The sequence below is a fragment of the Sphaeramia orbicularis genome, chromosome 14 (assembly GCF_902148855.1).
Source record: "Sphaeramia orbicularis chromosome 14, fSphaOr1.1, whole genome shotgun sequence".
NCBI classification, from domain to species: Eukaryota; Metazoa; Chordata; class Actinopteri; order Kurtiformes; family Apogonidae; genus Sphaeramia; species Sphaeramia orbicularis.
Window position 1 is genome coordinate 53,229,631 of NC_043970.1, and position 19,410 is coordinate 53,249,040.

The window sequence follows — 19,410 nt, forward strand, 5'->3', positions numbered from 1 at the left end:
ATGAATGATACGAAGGCTCCGGACAAAGAAGGATGAATGTGTGAGCGGATGTTCTGCGTCGGGGTGAAGTTGCCGTAGGTCGACTGGGGCGTTTGAAGGAAACCAACGCTTCCGTAATCGGCACCAAACACTAGGAATACTGAGCAGGCTCTGTTTTCTTTCTGCCTTATCCTCCTCCTTACACTCCTCTGTCCCTTCACCTCTGCTCAGCCCTCACAGCTGCAGTCGGATTCTTCTCGTGCCTTGTTTTCCACTTCAGTTGTGTCATCTCATGTGGCTTCGTGCAGTCGCGTCCACCGAACGCTCGCCGCAGCCCACGGCGGCGGCGTTAGCACAGCCACTTCCACTGGTGTCGCCTCGGTTAGACCAGGTTTAGGATTCCCCCAGATCCTCTCATCTCATCTCAGGCTACATCCACAGCAAATATTTATGTTTTTGGTTTTTTTACACTTTTTACAGTGTTTAAGGTTAAAAGCGACTTTTGGGAACACTTTTGACCCTAATAGAGCCTAAGCCCCGCCCCTTTCACGGTGCCCCATTGGATCTAAATATGAACAGTGGTCAAACTTTTTTTTTTTTAACATAAGATACAAAATAATAAATAAACAACAGCTTCTCTCTTGCATTATATAATTCAGTAGGTAATCTGTGACAAGTACATTGTGTACAGTGAAAGAAAATATCAAGTTTAGTATTATCAAGTACTGTCTTGACAAATGAAAATTTGATAAGTAAAATTAAAATAAGTGGTCAAGTAATTTTTAAAATCAATTTACACATATATCAAATTAAAAGATAATTTTACAAGTCAAAGTCACAGTTTATCATAAAAAGAGTCAGAAACATCTAGTTCAGTGTTAAAGCTACACGTCAACAGCATCCAAACGGTCATTACTTAGATTTCACCTTTAGACTGAGGTAAATGTACGCTGGTCTACAGTTTATTTAAATAAATGATCTGCCTCGGATTAAATGTGTTAAATCTTACATACATTAATAAGATGAATGGAAAACAAATGACAGTGTTGTTTATCCGATGTTTTCAGTGAATATGATAAAGTGTTGTTCCACATATATTGGTTTATGTCCATTTATCCAGTAGATTTATAAATATTCCAGTATAAAACGCTCGAAAAACCACCTCTTGCCAGCGCAAAAACTTTTAATCGAACAAGTGTTTGGGCGAAATTGTCGTTTTTCCATGAGGTAAATCTTTATGTGCAAGTTAGATTTGCGCAGTTGGAGGGTCAATTGAAAAGCCGCAAAAGACATAAACTACAGGTCCTACTCTGATTCGTCCACTAATATCATGTGACCTTTTCTGGACAAAAACAAGAAATACAACCAGTTTGTCCTTGTCTACTTCCATTCTGTCTACATTCACGACAGGCCGTCTGTCATTTCAGAGCAGATTCTAAAGTTTCCTAAAACAGATCTGAGTGTATTTCTGTGGATGTCGCCTCATCGAACCCTCACCAGTCTTTATCACTGTCTTAAAGCTTTTATTTTTTACTCCAAAACACATTTTTTTTAAACTTTATTTAAATGAGAGTAAAATTGATGTGCTTTTTTTTTTTTTTTTTAGATCAACATGTATGGCTCTGGTCGTCTGTATCTAATCACAACGCAGCTGAATGAACGGATGATGAACAGGTTTTTTTCTGTATATGTCATGCTCTGCCGTGCTGTGCTTGGCAAATCTATATCTAAAAAAAATAAGAGGAGGGGGCGTCGGGAGTTTAGCGGGACGATACACCTGCTCCCAGGTACACTATATGGACAAAAGTATGTGGACATGTTGAATTCAGGTGTTTGTTTTCCAACAGGGAGCTGGGATACAAAACAATAATAACAAATGTCATCATATAGTTTTATATTATGATAAATATCGCATTGCATAAGGAAATATCATGTTATAAACTATGTGGACAAAAGTATTGGGACACGTGTACAACTGTAAGATGTCCTGGTCATGATGATTTGACATAGAAATATCAATATTTGTTTAAGTTTAATGGGAGATTTTTTCTTTCCTTTTTTTAAAAAAAAAAAAGTTTTTTTGTTGATATCCAATAGAAAAACATACAGAACATATCAATATATACTACATTAATTGCACAATAAAATGCAAGCTGACCTCACTGCACACACACAAAAAAAAACGAAAGAGAAAAATAAAATACAAAAATACCAAAAAAATATTAATAATGGTACACAAAGGAAAAAAAGGAAACTGTCTTACTCAGTAGCTTTACAGATGAGTATAATCTATTGTGGCTTTAGAAAGTCCATAAAGGGTGTCCACACTAGGGCTGTGTATCGGCAAGAATCTGGTGATACGATACAATATATCATGATACTGTTAAAAAGGCAATTTTTTGTTTGTTTGTTTGTTTTTAATGATTATTTCCTTGAAGAATTAAATTACACCTGAAATCTGCACAAAAACTAAACAGATTTTTATTTGGTCAGAGCAGGATCTGATGCTACACCACAAAATGTTCCTATGTTCAAACTTTAGTGTTTTACAGACATGACAGTTTCAGATCCTGTTCAAATGTTCAGATTCTTTTAGTTCAGAACTAACATCATAATGTTATTTTTCTGCAATCCCAACAAAGGAACTGACATCTGCCTCTTTCAGAAAATAAAAAGAGCTTTTAGGATGTTTCAAATAACCATTATTTAATAAAATAGTGTTAAACAATAATTAAAATCTAAACAAAAACAAAAATAAACCTCCACAATATCTGCATTTGAATAAATACCAAAAAATATTGATACAGTACTTTTTAATATCGATACAGTATCTTGAAATGAAATATCGTGGTATATTGCAGAAGCGATATTTTCTTACACCCCTCGTCCATACCTCTTCAAATTCTTGCGCTTTACCCCTAATTACATGGTCAGCTTTTCTAATGTAACACACATTGCCATCTCTCAGATTTTGTCTTTTTAAGTGAGATGTGAAGAAAGTAGACGGCTCGTTGTGGTAGAAAATTATTATTTACAGTCAGAGCAGGAAAAACATTTCAGAAATTTAGAGGTAGAACATTTAAAATCAAAGTTATGGATAAAAAACGAAAATCACTGTAGAGAGAAATGAAGTCGAAACCATCTGTGGCATTTTAGACCCAAAGATAACAGTTTAAACCAAACTAACCAGTGCAATGATATTTATCCCAATAAAAGTATATTATTTTCATTAGTTGCTGTTGATTTGTATCTCAGACCCCTGTTAGGAAAAAAAACACCTGAATCTAACGTCCACATACTTTTGTCCACGTAGTGTTTGTTTCGACGGTTTGTGACGTTTGGAACAGAAGGGCAAGTGACGGTTGTGGAGAGCCGTCTTTCAGAGTCATTTCTAGTGTGAGTGTGCGTTGGTGTCGGAGCAGGTGCATCGGTTACCGTCATAAACGGTGGGTTTTGGCGTCGGCTCGGGCCCCGTTAGAGTTTTATGTAGATTTTCACCCGCTGACGAACCGTAGAGAGCGTTTAGAGCGACAAACCCCCGTTCCTGTCCCTGGACGCTCACAACACTGACGACAAATACTAACACTATTAACTGTAGCTTTGGATCAGCGTACTAATATTGATATCCTTCTGAGGTTGGCACAACATGTGAAAGCCTGTTTTTTTTTCTTTTTGTGTGTATTTTTGTGCTGTTCTTTTGAATAATAAAAGCTCACGAAACTTAAAAAAAAAAAAAAAGTCACGTTGGGTTTGATTTGTTTTCATGTGGTCGAGAAAAACTAAGAAAAAACCTGGAAAGGAGCTCCACAAACATCTAATAGAGCACAGGTGTCAAACATACGGCCCGGGGCCAAATCCTGCCCGCCAAAGGGTCCAGTCCGGCCCTTTGGATGAATGTGTGAAATGCAAAAATAGATATTAAGAAATTAACAATCCTTTTGGTTCAGGTTCCACATGCAGACCAGTTCAGTCTCCAGTGGCTCAGACCAGTCAAATACTATCAGAATAAACTAGAAATACTCACAACTCCACATTTTTCTCTTTGTAAATGTAAATATTTTCATGTATTTACACTAAAACAAAGTATAATTTCACAAAAAAAATGTGAAGAACGTGAAATGTCTTAAGAAAAATAAGTGCAATTTTAACAATATTCTGCTGTTACTAAATGTTTTGTGTGTTTGTAGATCCGCTGTGATCTGTAAGTTCTAATGTGCATGTGTAAATGATAAACTGAAGCAGAATATTGTTAAAATTCCACTTATTTTTTCAGTTTGTTCATGTTATTCACACTGTTTGAAAGGATAGTGTGTAAATATAAACCTTTTCATTGTTTAATTTGACTTTTTTCACTGTAAAATATAGAGAAAAGTTTGGAGTTGACATTATTTCTATATTATTTTATTATTTTCCTGGTCCGGCCCACTGCAGATTAAATTTAGCTGAATGTGGAACTGAACTAACATGAGTTTGACAGAACTGTAACAGAGTAACAACAGTCGACGTTATGTGGAGTAAAGTCCGACTCTCTGACTGTAGATGCAGCTCATATTTAGGCTGAAAAATGCTGATTTAAAAACACCCGGATTCCTATGAACGAGAAGACAAATCTGGAGAAAAAGAAAAACACAGGCGATCAAGGTACGTAGCATTTTTCAATATATCTACATTTTTTGCGTTACATTATCTTGCCTTGTGTTTTTTAATTTTGTCAAATATGCTGAAATTTGCCATTTATTACCTTTTTTTTGTTCACGTGTCGATTTAGAATTAATGTGGAGGCTATTTCATTGAAGAGAAGTTACAATGTGGATATAAATGTGTAAACTTCATGTGGATTCAGTTTTATGTGGTTAAATCTCCAGGTTCAGTCCTGCAGGTACATGTTCAGGGCTTTTATTGTGAAAGGTAAAAATGTAAATGGCCGATCTGCGACATCAGCTTTACTGTGTTGTTTAAAAGACGAGAAAATGGCTTGTTTTTAATGTTCGTTTAGTGGATGTTATTTGTTCTTCTGTGTTCAAACCTGATTAACAGGTGGTGGTGGTGGTGGGGGGGGGTTCTTCCTGAAAAGCTCCGCCTGCTCTGATTGGTTAATGAACCTTTGGCGTTCCACACCTGCAGCTGTATGAAACTTCTCTGAAAGGAGGATGAAAATGCTTTTTTTTTTAACTCTTTTATAGGAAATAAACACTAGAACAACTTTTTTTTGTCGTAATTGGAGCAGATACAGGTGTGTAGGTTGTATATAGTGTAAAACACTGATGTTAACCTCATTTTAGTTCAAAACTGAATAATAAAAATTTTAACTTTCTTTTACTGTATTAAAAAAAAGTAAAAGTGCAGTTTTAACAATATGCCACATCTTATCATTCACATGTACTTTACAACTTAGAGATCACAGAGGATCTACAAATACACAAAATATTTAGCAACAGGCAGAATATTATTAACATTACACTACAATTACACTGGGTTACAAAAAAAATGTTTTTTCCAAGTTGTCTAGGTTTTTTCACTGAATTCGGACCATTTTGCACCGCTAAATCCAAAATGACATCTGTTTTTCTCAATCAGATCAGTTTTTGCTAGTTTGATTTTGAAAAATTTGATCTTCTCACAAAATTGATTACATTTTTGTGACTTTATCTTGGTCACCAGGTTTAATACCAAAATCAGATTGGTAAGCACACTTTATGAAACTTGTGACTTGATTCCTGTTAGGTACAATGGTGTATTCACCGCAGATGGAGCAGAATACGTCAGGCTTATTTTTGCCAGATCTTCTAGTCGAAGCCGTTTCATTCACCTGTAATATTAAAAAAACATTCATCATAAACTGGCAAAAGTCAAATCTTCAGAACTCGTTTATTGCAAGAAATATGAAAGAATTTTGTATCATATGATGTGAAAATGCCCATAAATGTAAGCAAAAATGTTCAAAAGCCAATATGTAGCATAGTTCAGAAAGTTGACCTGATTGAGCAAAATGAATGTGATTTTTGGATTCAGCACCAAAATGATCCTAAATCAGCTCAAAAAACTGAAACAACAAATTTGTTGTTGACCAATGTAATTTTTCAGGTTGTTCATTGTTAAGATTCTCATTTTTGTAGTTTGTAACCGTAAACATTTTTGTGTTATTTTCTTATTTATTTTTTTTAAACACCAAAACTAAATACTTTATAGGTTATTATGTCATTATTTTACTGGTCTGACCCACTTCAGATCATACTGGACTGACTGTGGAACCTGAACTGAAACGACTTTGACTTCCTTCACTTTTAGGGGCCGTTTACACGCGTAGGATTCAGTCGACTCCGGGAAGATTTCATGGCGGATTAGCCTTCTGTTAACATGGAAACGGTGCCTAGAGTGCCTGAATCCGGAAACTTTTGATTCCAGGGTGGAACGTTATCGATACGCTCCGCATTCCAGCTCCGTGTTAACGCGAGTCGGAGCTTTCCGGGTAAAATATGACGTCACCGCATGCGCGCGCAGCCAAGAACCACCAGTTAACCCACTCCAGGCCAGTTGGTGGCGGTAATGCGCCTCCAAGCTGGTTTGCCAGCCTCTATGACACAATAAAGCTGCAGAAAAAGAAGGAACAACCACAACAACAATGGCCGGTTTCAGACAACATACGTGCTGCTAACTGTGCTCAGCTCGTCTGTCCAGACAAAGAAGTCCTGCGTCTTTGTACGACCACTCGCCATTGTTGTTTGTAAATAGCGTTGTCCGCCTCTTTTTCTTCTTCTTCTTCTCCTCATTTAAAGGCTGTGTAAACCGGAAATCGTTTGTGCGCAGGCGCGTGTTTTACCGCCACTGTTTCACTACAGCTCTACATTGCCGGCTACTGGTCTGGCATGGCCACTACAGCGTATTCAGCCGTCCTCGCGGACTCACGTTACGCAGATCGTTATCATAGCGGCTTTGTCTTAACGCGGAATGATTTTAAAACGCAAAGGAGAAATCTTTGCGGAATTGGATCGTAGCGTTGCCGTGTAAACGTAGCCTTAGTATCTTCAGTGTCGTCACTGCAGGGCCAGACTGGACCCTTCGACGGGCTGGTTCTGGTCCATGGGACTTATGTTTGACACCCCTGATGTAGAACCACTTCACTGCAAATTACACTGGTCAATAACAAATGTATTGTGCTGGGTTGTTCAGACTGAACCCTGTTGTTTGTTGCTCCGTCTCCAGGGACCCGGGTCCCTGCAGTGTTTCTGAACCCCATTCATTTTAATCAGCCGCTGAATTCCAGCCTTTACAACAGGTGAGGTGACTTTCTAACCACTTAACGACTGTCATTAATCACTGATGCGAGCAGGCGCAGTGGACGCCTGCCACCTCTAATGCTCCTCATTCAGCTCCAGCACAAACAGGCCCAGGGTCATGACCTGGTCCCCTACGCCGGGGTCTGGATCCAGGATCCGGGGCCTCCGCTCGACCTGGATTTCGATTGGTTGTCACCGGTTCTGCATTTGTTTTACTTTTTCAACTACAGTTCGTTTCCTCCTTTAGATAATGTGGAGGTAATTATGTTTGTGAGGCAGCGCTAATCAAAGATGTACAAAATTAGCTGTCTAATTAAGTCTAAACGATGTGAAAGCCTCAGCGTTAACGACTGAGGGACACATCATACACCAGTGTTTTTCAACCTCGGGGTCGGGACCCCACGTGGGGTCGCCTGGAATTTCCAGTAATCGATAAAAATAAAAAGAAAATGTACTAATAAAAAAATCTACGGTGAGTTGACAGAGACAATCCCAATCCATAACAGACACGATGTCGTGAAAAATTTCCTGCCGCAGGTGGGAGACATCTTTGGTCCCTTTGACGCTCTTCGTCGCTGTCCTCTGGCATGTTGAGTTTACGTCTCTGTACTTCCATCTACGTAGCGGAGCTTCGTCCAGTAAACGCACACACAGTCAAAGTCGGAGATCGAGCAGAACTGGAGCCGCATAAAGGATTTATTCATGCATTAAACAAACACTGAGTTGACATCTGCAGAAGCAACTGACTTTATCGCCCCGGGAGACCATTTTTTGTTACCAGAAGTAGGTTGGGTTTAGCTACAAACCACACCCATTTTTTTTATCATATTTTGAGCATTAATCTAGTCACGTCTGAAACCCCTTTTTTAGCTCGTCTCTGATAGGGTACGGTTTTCTTGGTGTCTGTCAGGATTGGTCAGAGAATATACATATGCAGATGATTCCTACAATTAATTTATCATATTAATATTAAACTTTTTCCCAGAAAATGTAAATTATTTCCCAGAATGTCCAAAATTTCCCCCCATGTACTTCTCCTGTACACCACGTTCGCCGAAACTTTCCATGAGCTCACATGCTCTTTCTTCCCGCCCCATTTTAAACTTTCCACAACTTCACGTGTTCATTTTTTCGAAGGTCTCCCAGGCCAGAAGTCAGCTACTCTGGTACAATCCACACATTACACCAAAAATAACTTCAGGCATGCAAATGAATACAGGTTGAAAACTTTTTGAACACAGGTGAAATACTTTTGAATACAAATTGAATACTTTTGATCAAAATACTGATTTTTTGACACCACAGTGACAAACTGTGAGTGTGAACCTGCTGCACTGTGCTTCTGTTTATCTGTCAAATGTTCATTGTGGTCAGTTTCAGATGCTGCAGCTCTTTCATAATTCATAGTTTCAGTTCGTGTTTGTTCAGTATTAGGCTGGGTAAAAAAATCCATTTAATCTGTCTTGGATCGATTTCATTTTAATTTTGCGTAATCGATTAAAAGCGGATGAGATCGATTTTTCAGAGCAGGACCAGGAGTACGTGGAAGTGCGACCGGCTCCGTCTTGCGAACACCTGAGGAAGTCTTGGTCTGGCTTGCGACAGCTCTGGTGCAGAAAAGACGCAGAGGAAGGGTGGGGAAGACACCCCCCCCCCCCCCCAGCCTCAACTCAAACTGTGTGCAGGAAGTGGCCGCCCAGAGGTTCTCCTGTGAGTCGCAGAAGCTGGTTGTTCTTGGAATAATAACTTGGATGAATAGTAAAGCGACAATGTCCGACCGCTACACCCCCCCCCCCCCAGTGAGTAGAAGCCACCAGCCATAAAACAGAATAAAGACGACAAAGAAGTCCATTCTGAGCCGCTGTACAAACATGGGAATGTGTCTTATTTCAGAGCAGGTTCAGCTCCTTCTGCTGAAATGTCAGATTTATTTCCTTTCTAATATCAGTATTGATCCCAGTATTGATGTGTTGCATGACTGCGGTACTCAAATATCACTGGGTTACAAAAAAATATTTTTTCCAAGTTGTCTGGTTTTTTCAACTGAATTCGGACCATTTTGCACCGCTAAATCCAAAAATGACATCTGTTTTTCTCAGTCAGGTCAGGTTTTTTTGCTAATTTGATTTTGAAAAATTTGATCTTCTCACAAAATTGATTACATTTTTGTGACTTTATCAGTTGATTTTTTTATATAGTTCTCACCCAAAATAGGTTTATGAAACTTTATGAAACTTGTGACTTGATTCCTGTTAGGTACAATGGTGTATTCAGCGCAGATGGAGCAGAATACGTCAGGCTTATTTTTGCAGATCTTCTAGTCGAAGCCATTTCATTCACCTGTAATATTAAAAAAACATTCATCATAAATTGGCAAAAGTCAAAATCTTCAGAACTCGTTTATTGCAAGAAATACGAAAGAATTTTGTATCATATGATGTGAAAATGCCCATAAATGTAAGCACAAATGTTCAAAAGCCAATATGTAGCATAGTTCAGAAAGTTGACCTGATTGAGCAAAATGAATGTGATTTTTGGATTCAGCACCAAAATGATCCTAAATCAGCTCAAAAAACTGAAACAATACATTTGTGTTGACCAGTGTAATCAGGTTACAACTCAACATTGTACTTTGGTATCACTAAATTAATCTGAATCAATCAATTAATACGGAACCAATATTGGATCGAATCGAATCGTGATTAATCGATTCAGAACCTTTTGAATCGAAACTGAATCGATTATGGAAATTGGCCATCACACCCAGACCTGTTCAGTATTAATTGTCCTCCTTGTAAATCACAGCTGGACTGACTGGACAGATCCTGACCAAGGAAAATATAATTCTCCCTTTGTGCAGTAATCTACACCTGGATTTACTGCCTCTGTCCACAATAATAGACATTATATAGACTAAATGTGTCTAAAATTAATGTTTATTTGCAACGTAGTATAGCAAACTATTACATGATCAAAAACAAATTAATTTTAGCAAAAAAAAGTCTCTGTTTTGAATGTCTGGGGTCGGCAGAAATTTGTGACGTTAAAATGGGGTCATGAGCCAAAACAGGTTGGAAACCACTGCTTTATGGCAGGACCTCAAACTCCTGTTCCTTCAGGTTCCACATTCAGCCCAGTTTAATCTGCAGTGGAACCAGTCAAATAATAGTGTAATAACTAATGATAAATAATGACAACTGCAAATTTTTGTCTTTGTTTTAGTGCAACCCCCCCCCCCCAATTAAATTATGAAAATACTAACTTGTATAAACTATTCAAACAAAAAAAATGTCAATAACCTGAAAAAAAACTGAAATTTCTCAAGAAAAATCAGTGCAATTTTACCAACCTTCTGCCTCCACTTCTCATTTGTTCATGTGCATTCTGGATCAGATCTACAGACACTAAACACTGAGAACAGGAAGAAAAGAGTTAAAGTTGGGCTGAATTTTCTTTAGACGTTTCAGGTTGTTCATATTTGTTCAGGTTATTCACATTTTATTATTAAAGGATAGTTTGTAAATGTAAGTATTTTCATAATTTAATGTTGTCTAAAATGTAAATGTGTTTAAAATTAATGTTTATTTGCAACATAGTTTAGCAAACTATTACATGATAAAAACAAATTCATTTTAGCAACAAAAAGTCTGTTTTGAATGTCTGGGGTTGGCAGAAATTTGTGACATTAAAATGAAATCAGGAGTCAAAAAGGTTTGGAACCAGTGTCAAACACGTTCTGTTTTTATTCCCATCCGGACCCTCCTCAGCCTTTTATAAACTTAACAACGTGCCGCTGATCTCCCCACGTGGGCGATCGATAGCTGATTATTAGCCAATAGCTCCATGTGTGCAGCCTTGACAGCTCGTCAATAAACAGACTCAGACACTTAGTGGCGCTGCTAAGTGGACGTCCATGGCTATAATTGGATGTCAGTAACAGATACGGCCCTGGAGCATTGATCTGGAGCTCGTCGAAGTCACTCATGGATCCTAATGGCTCCCAGTCGGGTCCGTTCAGTTCCAGGTTTGTTACTGGTGCCGCCACCACCGCCACCACCCCGCCACCACCGCCACCGCCCTCCAACAGATACAGCAGAAGTAATGGCACTTTGATGGCTGCACATTCCAAACATTCATTAAAAGAACATTAGTGATGCGCGCTGCTGCATGTGTGCAGATTAGATTTATGGACTAAACGCTGTTCTCTCATTGAATTAATGTACAATGACTCATACATCATCCCTCACGTCCTCCAGCCCAATATCCATTTGTGACATTTTCTGCCTCTTGTCCTCGTTCACATGGATGGAAGCAGTGAGTGGTGTTTCACTAAGCACCTGGGGATTTGTTCCTGCCTCCCACTTCCCCGTCTCCCTCCGTTTTTTTTTTTTTTTCTGGGTGAGGTATTAATGTTTGCACAGATCAAGGAGGCTGGTATGGCAAAGGGAGCTCATTGGTTCTCCAGGAGGGTTTTCCTTGGCAACCTTATCTGGTTGTACACCAGTCATAAGCCGGCTGCTAGCGGATGATTTATCTTGTAAAGCGTGATTCGCTCCCCGCTAACAGAAAGAGGCCTCTAAAAAGCATTGGTACTCATCAAAGGTCTTCTCCTCCAACGTGACGTCTGCTGTCACGACGACTATTAGAGCTTTTTGCTGTTTTAGAAACCTCAGTCAGGTCGGAGAGGGTTGCTGGGGAATTCTGGGTAGGATAGTGAATATGCATATGCATGAACGGCAGCTCAATGGCGCAGTCAGTACATTAACAGTTTGGCTTCACGCTCTTAACGCTTTAAATGTACGACGACGACACAGATTAGGGATGTGAATGTAGACTTTTAGCGCCCGGTCGGATGAATGACTGAGGATTCAACGCTTGTGGACACGTTCCCTCATGTCTGTCCAGTCTGAGCAGCGACGGTGGAAGAGTATTCCAGCGTGGTACGGAGTAAAAAGTCTGATAACACATACAAATACTGAGAGAAGAGGTCAGCGCATTCATTCTCAGTAAACAGGATCTGTACCCCGAGTTCCCCCAGACATTATGGTCCACTGGGCTGAGTCATCACAGACAAAGGCCACACAATTATGATAATAATAAACAAGATACAGATAAAAAAGACAGTGCTTGAAGACATACATTACAAAATGAAATACTATATAAAACAACACGTCATGAGAGTATTAAAAAATAAATCGGACCAATGGCCCGGTATCTTATCGCCAAATTCCAGCTTAGGTAAATGTATCCAGATCCATTATTCTCACCCCAGGTTCGTGTATTTAGTTCTATTACAGAATAGTCCATGGTTTGCTCATAGTCAATCAGATCTGTAAAAATATCAAATTCACCTTGATATCATTGATACTGAGTTATTGGATCAATCCACGTTCCTATCTGGTTAGAATGGGAAAGTTTCAAAGTGGCACCAATCCAGACTCAGATCCAGATCCAAGTAATGGCAATCCCTTGGGCTGACATCCTCATACAGAAGCTGTATACCAAGTCTGAAGTCAATCAGAACTGGAGTTTCAGAGAGAAGATGATTGAAATGTTTTTCCCCATTAGAGTCCCATGTGAAATTTGCGTCAGTTCCAGATCCAGAAGAAGATCCTGATCACATGTTGACATTCTGTTTGGGTCCATCTGCCCATCAGGGCGGGACTGGAGACATTTACACTGGAGACAGTTAGATTTACTGAGTTACTGCATCCAAAAAATTTGACAAACTGTGTTGACGTCATCTTACAGAACTGTGTACAGTTTGAAGTCGTCAGAACTGGAGTTTCAGAGAAGAAGACGATGGAAAGTTTTTGTAACTGACGCCGGAGACGCCACATGACGAGAACAGCTTACAGCCTATTGGCCAGTAAGCTAACAAAGAATTGAATCCAAATAAGATAAATTACTCACATTATAGAGGCTCAAATATGTTTCCATTTATCACAAAGTTTTTGTTTGGTTTGAAAAATTAATAGATCGCAGAGTGTTTAAAACCTCATTTAGTTCAGATCCACATTCCCTAATAGGACCTAAAAGGTGGGCCGGACGGCAGGAAAAATAATAGCAGTAGTAAGATAAGAACGTAGACATAAACATCAACTCCAAAGTTTGTTTTCGTTAATAAAGTTTCAGAAGTTTCACTTTTATCGTGTTTGGTCTTGTCTTGTCATTACGGGGTGATAGTGGGTCCTGACACCAGACGCAGTTAAACCAGTGGTCTAGACCAATCAACATCCACAGAATAATCCTAAAAGGAATCATCTGAAAGCCTGGTGTTAAGAGGAAAACTAAAGTTAAAAAAAAAATTTTAAATGGCAGGGGCTACTACCTGTTGATCCACTAATCCTATCAATACTGTAAATAATAGTGTAAATACTGCTTATCATGTTTTCATGGTTAATAGAATAACCTTTGAATTTACTCTGAGGCGTCTGTGAACATCTACTGATCATTTAAACCTAGAAAAGCAGATGATTTTCACTGAAAAAAAAAAAAAAAAAGCAGTAGGATAATAGTCTAATAAATGGTGTTAATCACTGAGGAAAGGTTAAATAGAAGAAAAAATCATCTGGGAACTGACACAAATATCACACTGGGTCCTGTATGGATTTAGATAGATAGATAGATAGATAGATAGATAGATAGATATATGATAGATAGATAGATAGATAGATAGATAGATAGATAGAGTAGATAGATAGATAGATAGATAGATAGATAGATAGAGACTTTATTCATCCCACACTGTAACAAAAAAAAAACAAAAAAAAAAAAAAAACTTGTAAAAAAAAAAAGACCAAAAAAACAGTATTATTCCGGCAGCAGGGGTGCCTGAAAAAATACTGTAAAATAACAGAAATAACCATTTCATAAAAATACCTAATTTTCAGAATTAAATACAGGTTTTTTGACCTAACTTTACATGAGATTTTGCTTTTTTTTTTTTTTTTTTTTTGACTTTTTAATGTTTAATAAAGAATATTTTCATGTATTAAAACAAATTACCTATATATATATATATATATATATATATATATATATATATATATATATATATATATAATTTTCAATGAGACTCAGTTGTCCAATCCACTGGTAAAAACTGTATTTGGACAGTTTATCAGTGCTTATACATGTTATACATTCACAAAATACATTTATTCAAGATTTTTGTTGTGAAACCTCCTGTAATTACACAAGATATTTGTCAATTAACAAACAAGTCTGGTTCAACTGACAGAACAAATACTTCTGTTACCGTTAACTGTCAGGAATTTTATCTCGTTTTTTTTTTTTTTTTTTCTTTACAGTATTAAACTTTAAATTAACAGTTTAATCTCATAAATAGAAAATAAATGTTTGTGAAATTATGATACATTTGCAAATGTATTTTAACTGTATTTTTCTGTGAAAAAAGAAAAAAATTCTCTTAAAAAATGTAAATTTTATGCTTATTCACAGTTACAGTTTGTTCGTGTTCTTTTATATTTGACATGTAAAATCATTCTGTTTTTGTCATTTCATTGATATTTCCTGTATCTGAAAAAAACAGGAAAAATCTGTCAAATAAACAGTGACAATTCTGTTAAATTGCAGATGTTTTTTACAGTGCAGAGGGAACCTTACAGTTAAACCCAGTTGGAACCTGAGTGGAAGTCCTCAGTTTCCTTCCGTCGTCAGATTCCGATCCTACTGAAGTGTACAGTCTGAAATCCACCCGCAGCTCCACCCTGTAGCTCTTTAACAAAGCCAGCGTCCGTCTGAGGAGACCCTGAAATTCAAGCTGACAGTCTGAACTTTAAATGCAGCAGGTCACTGTGCCATGTCAAATGAACAGGAATCTGAAAAGGAGCTTTAAACATCGATGTGTCCACCAGCGAACACTCACAGCACTGAACCGTACGTCGCCTCGAACAACCTGCGTGGTATCGGACGACGGTGGAGGTTGTTCTGCAGACGGCGTACGGGTGGGGACTGATGAGAACGCACCGTCCTGTCAAATATGAGCGAAGGCTTTGGATTCCACTGGAACAAACCCCACAGACCAGGGGTCAAACATGCGGCCCGGGCCCCAATGCGTCCCCCCAAAGGTTCCGTCCGACCCCTGGGATGAATTTACAAAGTGTAAATATTCCACAGTCCAGGCTGTGGAAGTCATTTTAGTGTGGGTTCCACATCCAGACCAGTCTGATCTACAGTCAGATAAGAACAGCAGAAGAACTGACACAAACGAAGGACTGCAGATTTACGACTGGGTTTGATGGGAAAACAATTATCTTACATTATGCTGAATACACTGGTCTGCAAGGAAAATGCTTCCAGAATAAAAGTAATGAAATTTTACCACATGAGAGTCACTGATAAAGACAAATCCAGTCATAAATGCTGGTTGGCTGAACTTTCCCAGATACAGCCTGGGGTCAAAATGTGAAACTCAAGATTAAGGAGAGAATGGGTTTGACATCCAAAGGAATATTTGTGTCAGAGCTACAAGATCATACTCCAAACACTTGTCTGCACATTAGAATACATTCACTTACAGGTTCTATTTAGTGGAAGATTTATACAACTATTATCATAAATGTACATAAACCAATATATATGTGGAATTACACTTAATCATATACCTTGAAAACATCAGCCAACCGGCACTTTTGTCATTTAGTTTCCATTTAATCTGATTAAAATATCGTAACATTTAGCACACTTTAATGTCTGAAGCAAATCATTTCTAATAAAAAATTGTAGACCAGTGTAAATAATGACACTTCTAAAACTTTTGTCTTTGTTTAAGTGCAAAAAATAACATTAAACCCTTTCATGCATGAATGATGAGAAACCGTACTTAAAAATATTTCCTGAGTGTTTATTATTCCTCTTTAGGCATGAAAAAAAACAAAAAAAAACATGCGATTTAAAAATTTTCTTCTGAAAATAAATAATATAATAAAGAATAATAATATAAATTTTTAAAAAATTTAAAAATACAGTTTAAAAAATAAGAATGAAAAAAAAAATTCTTATGAACCTATTTTCATTAAGTTGCATAAATGTCCACTCAGCTGGACAGCACGTTTATTTTTGACACAGGAAACATGTATTTACTGCTAAACTGTGTGAAAACTATGGGAGGGCTTTGTGATTCTGGGGGGTTTATGCTCAGGAGGAGATCTACATAATGTTACCAATTCATGGTCAGAAAAGATGTAGTGGTCTTAAAACTTTAATAAAGATGATGTTAAAAAAAACCAACAACAACAAAAGAACAAAAATTCATGACTATACAAAGAGAACAGCTGTAGAACAGCTGTTCCACTGGAGTGACCTGTGTGCCGAAAGGGTTAAATTATAAAAATTCACATTACAACTCTCCTCTAACACTAAAATGTGAATAACCTGAGCAAATATGGAACAACCTGAAGTGTGTAAAGAAAATTCGCCCAACTTGACTCTGTTCTTCCAGTTCTCAGTGTGTAGTGTCTGTAGATCTGATCCAGAATGCACATGAACTAATGAGAAGTGGACGGCAGAAGACTGGGAAAATTGCACTGATTTTTCTTCAGAAATTTCAGTTTTTTCAGTTATTGACATTTTTTTGTTTGAATAGTTCATACAAGTAAGTACTTTCATAATTTAATGGGGGTTTTGCACTAAAACAAAGACAAAAATTTGCAGTTGTCATTATTTATCAGTTGTTACACTGTTATTTGACTGGCTTCCACTGCAGATTAAACTGGTCTGAATGTGGAACCTGAAGGAACAGGAGTCTGAGGTTTCTGCCATAAACCTGTGGTTTCCAACCTGTTTTGGATCATGATCCCATTTTAACGTCACAAACTTCTGCCGAACCCAGACATTCAAAACAGAGACTTTTTTTTGGCTAAAATTAATTTGTTTTTGATCATGTAATAGTTTACTATAATATGTTGCCAAATAAAGGTTCATTTTAGACACATTTAGTCTGTAATTGTGGACAGAGGCAGAAATCCAGGAGTAGATTACTGCACAAAGGCAGAATGGGATTTCCCTGGTCAGGATCTGTACAGTCCGCATCTTATAGTATCATATTGTATCGTAACGTACTGTATGCCATTGTTCGTATCATATTGTATCGGGTTGTATCGTATCACATCGCATTGTAATTGTATTGTATCCTATCCTATCATATTGTATAGTATCGTATTGTATCACATTGTATTGTATTGTATCGTATCAAATCATATCATATCATATGACATTGTATCATATCGTATCGTATCGCATTATATCGTATTGTATTGTATCCTATCCTGTCCTATCATATTCTATCTTATCGTATCGTATCGTATCGTATCGTATCGTGGGTACCCTGAGGTTCCCAGCCCTAGTGATGATGTCACAGAACCTGTAAGTGGATTCCACAGAACTGAACTACTGGGAACCGGTTCTCTACTAGACCTGGTTCTGGATTCCCTCCCTAACAGTGAGTAGAGTCCAAACTGGGCCGGGCCTCCACCTCCTCCTCCACCACCTCTTCTACCTCCTCCTCCACCTCTTCCTCAACCTCCTCCTCCACCTCCTCCCCCTCCTCCACCTCCTCCACCTCCACCTCCTCCCCCTCCTCCACCTTTTCCACCTCCACCTCCTCCCCCTCTTCCTCCTCCACCTCCTCCACCTCCTCCACCTCCTCCACCTCCTCCCCTCCACTTCCTCCGTCTCCTCCACCTTTTCCACCTCCTCCACATCCACCTCCTCCTCCACCTCCACCTCCTCCACCGGGTCGATACGCAGTCATCTGTTAGGGGCTGCCTTGAGCCAGTCATCTCGTCTTTGACTGGGGTCCTCTTTCAGGTCACTCTTTCAGTCACTCTTTCTGGGTCACTATTTCAGGTCACTATTTCGGGTCACTCTTTCAGGTCACTCTTTCGGGGTCACTCGTTCGGGTCACTCTTTCAGGTCACTATTTCGGGTCACTCTGTCAGGTCCCTCTTTCGGGTCACTCTTTCAGGTCAATCTGTCGGGTCACTCTTTCCGGTTCACTATTTCGGGTCACTCTTTCAGGTCACTCTTTCGGGTCACTCTTTCGGGTCACTCTTTCAGGTCACTATTTCGGGTCACTCTTTCGGGTCACTCTTTCGGGTCACTCTTTCAGGTCACTCTTTCGGGTCACTCTTCGGGTCACTCTTTCGGGTCACTCTTTCGGGTCACTCTTTCGAGCCCACTCCGTTCACATTCGGTGCGTAACACCAGCTGACTTCAGATGATGACCTTCCCCTCAGCTGGGGGCGGACCCGGAGCTGGTGGAAACCTGCAGGCTTACGCTGGGTCCCAGAACGCTGGTATTTTAAGTTCCCGTCCTCTGGGGGTTTGTCTGCTTGAGCTTCATGGATCAGTGAGGTGACGCTCGTCGCCCCAAGTGACATTTTATTCCTGGCAGAGGCGTTGCGTGCGGCGCGAGCGAAAATAGAGCGTCGCACTTGGCTCGTTTCCACGGGAGAACGCCCCGCTCACCGGGAAATTGACTTCATTAGATATTTTCCACATCCTCCTCCATCTGCACCGGAGGAGGAACGGAGGCAGACTGAGCTGGAGGGTCCACATCCCACATCCACACCCATGGGTTCAGACTGGAGTGACAGCAGCGGCGGCGGCGGCGGGGGGGGGGGGGGGTCTACTCCACTTCATAAACAGGAGCTTCACTGAAAACTGTTTATGAGATTGTGTGGAATCTCAGAAGTATCGACATTGGTGATGTTCTGGGATAAAAAACAATAATAACCGATGTCAGAATTATAGTTTTATATTGGGTTAAATATCATTGCTTTGGTGAGTTTGGTTTAAATTTTATATCTTTGTTTCCAAAATGCCTCAAATATGGTTTTGACCAAGGTTCTAATAGTTTTGGATTTTTCATTCTAGTTTAGTTTTATTTAGTTTTGACTTTTTTTGTCTCTAATTCAGTTTGTTTTAATTCATTTTTACAGGCAGGTTTGCCTGTTCTTATTAGTTTTCGTTATTTTCTAAATGCTTAGTTGTAGTTCAGTGGTCGCTTTCTCTTCTTCTCTGTGGTCGTATTCCAATAAATCCCAGACAGGACTCTGCTGCTTTAGTCTCCATGTTTCCAGGTAGAGTGGGGGACCAGAAGACGACTGGAAACACAAGTGACGGACCA

General features: G+C 38.9%; 1 long non-coding RNA gene across 1 annotated transcript; it reads right to left on the reverse strand.

Moving 5' to 3' along the window:
* Positions 1–10,649: 10,649 nt before the first annotated feature.
* On the reverse strand, positions 10,650–17,180 carry LOC115433559 (uncharacterized). The gene is made up of 4 exons (XR_003937381.1): positions 17,047–17,180; positions 13,600–13,604; positions 11,449–11,459; positions 10,650–10,660 (listed from the first exon to the last, which is right to left on the reverse strand). It is a non-coding gene; the product is annotated as an uncharacterized LOC115433559 (long non-coding RNA).
* Positions 17,181–19,410: the final 2,230 nt, after the last annotated feature.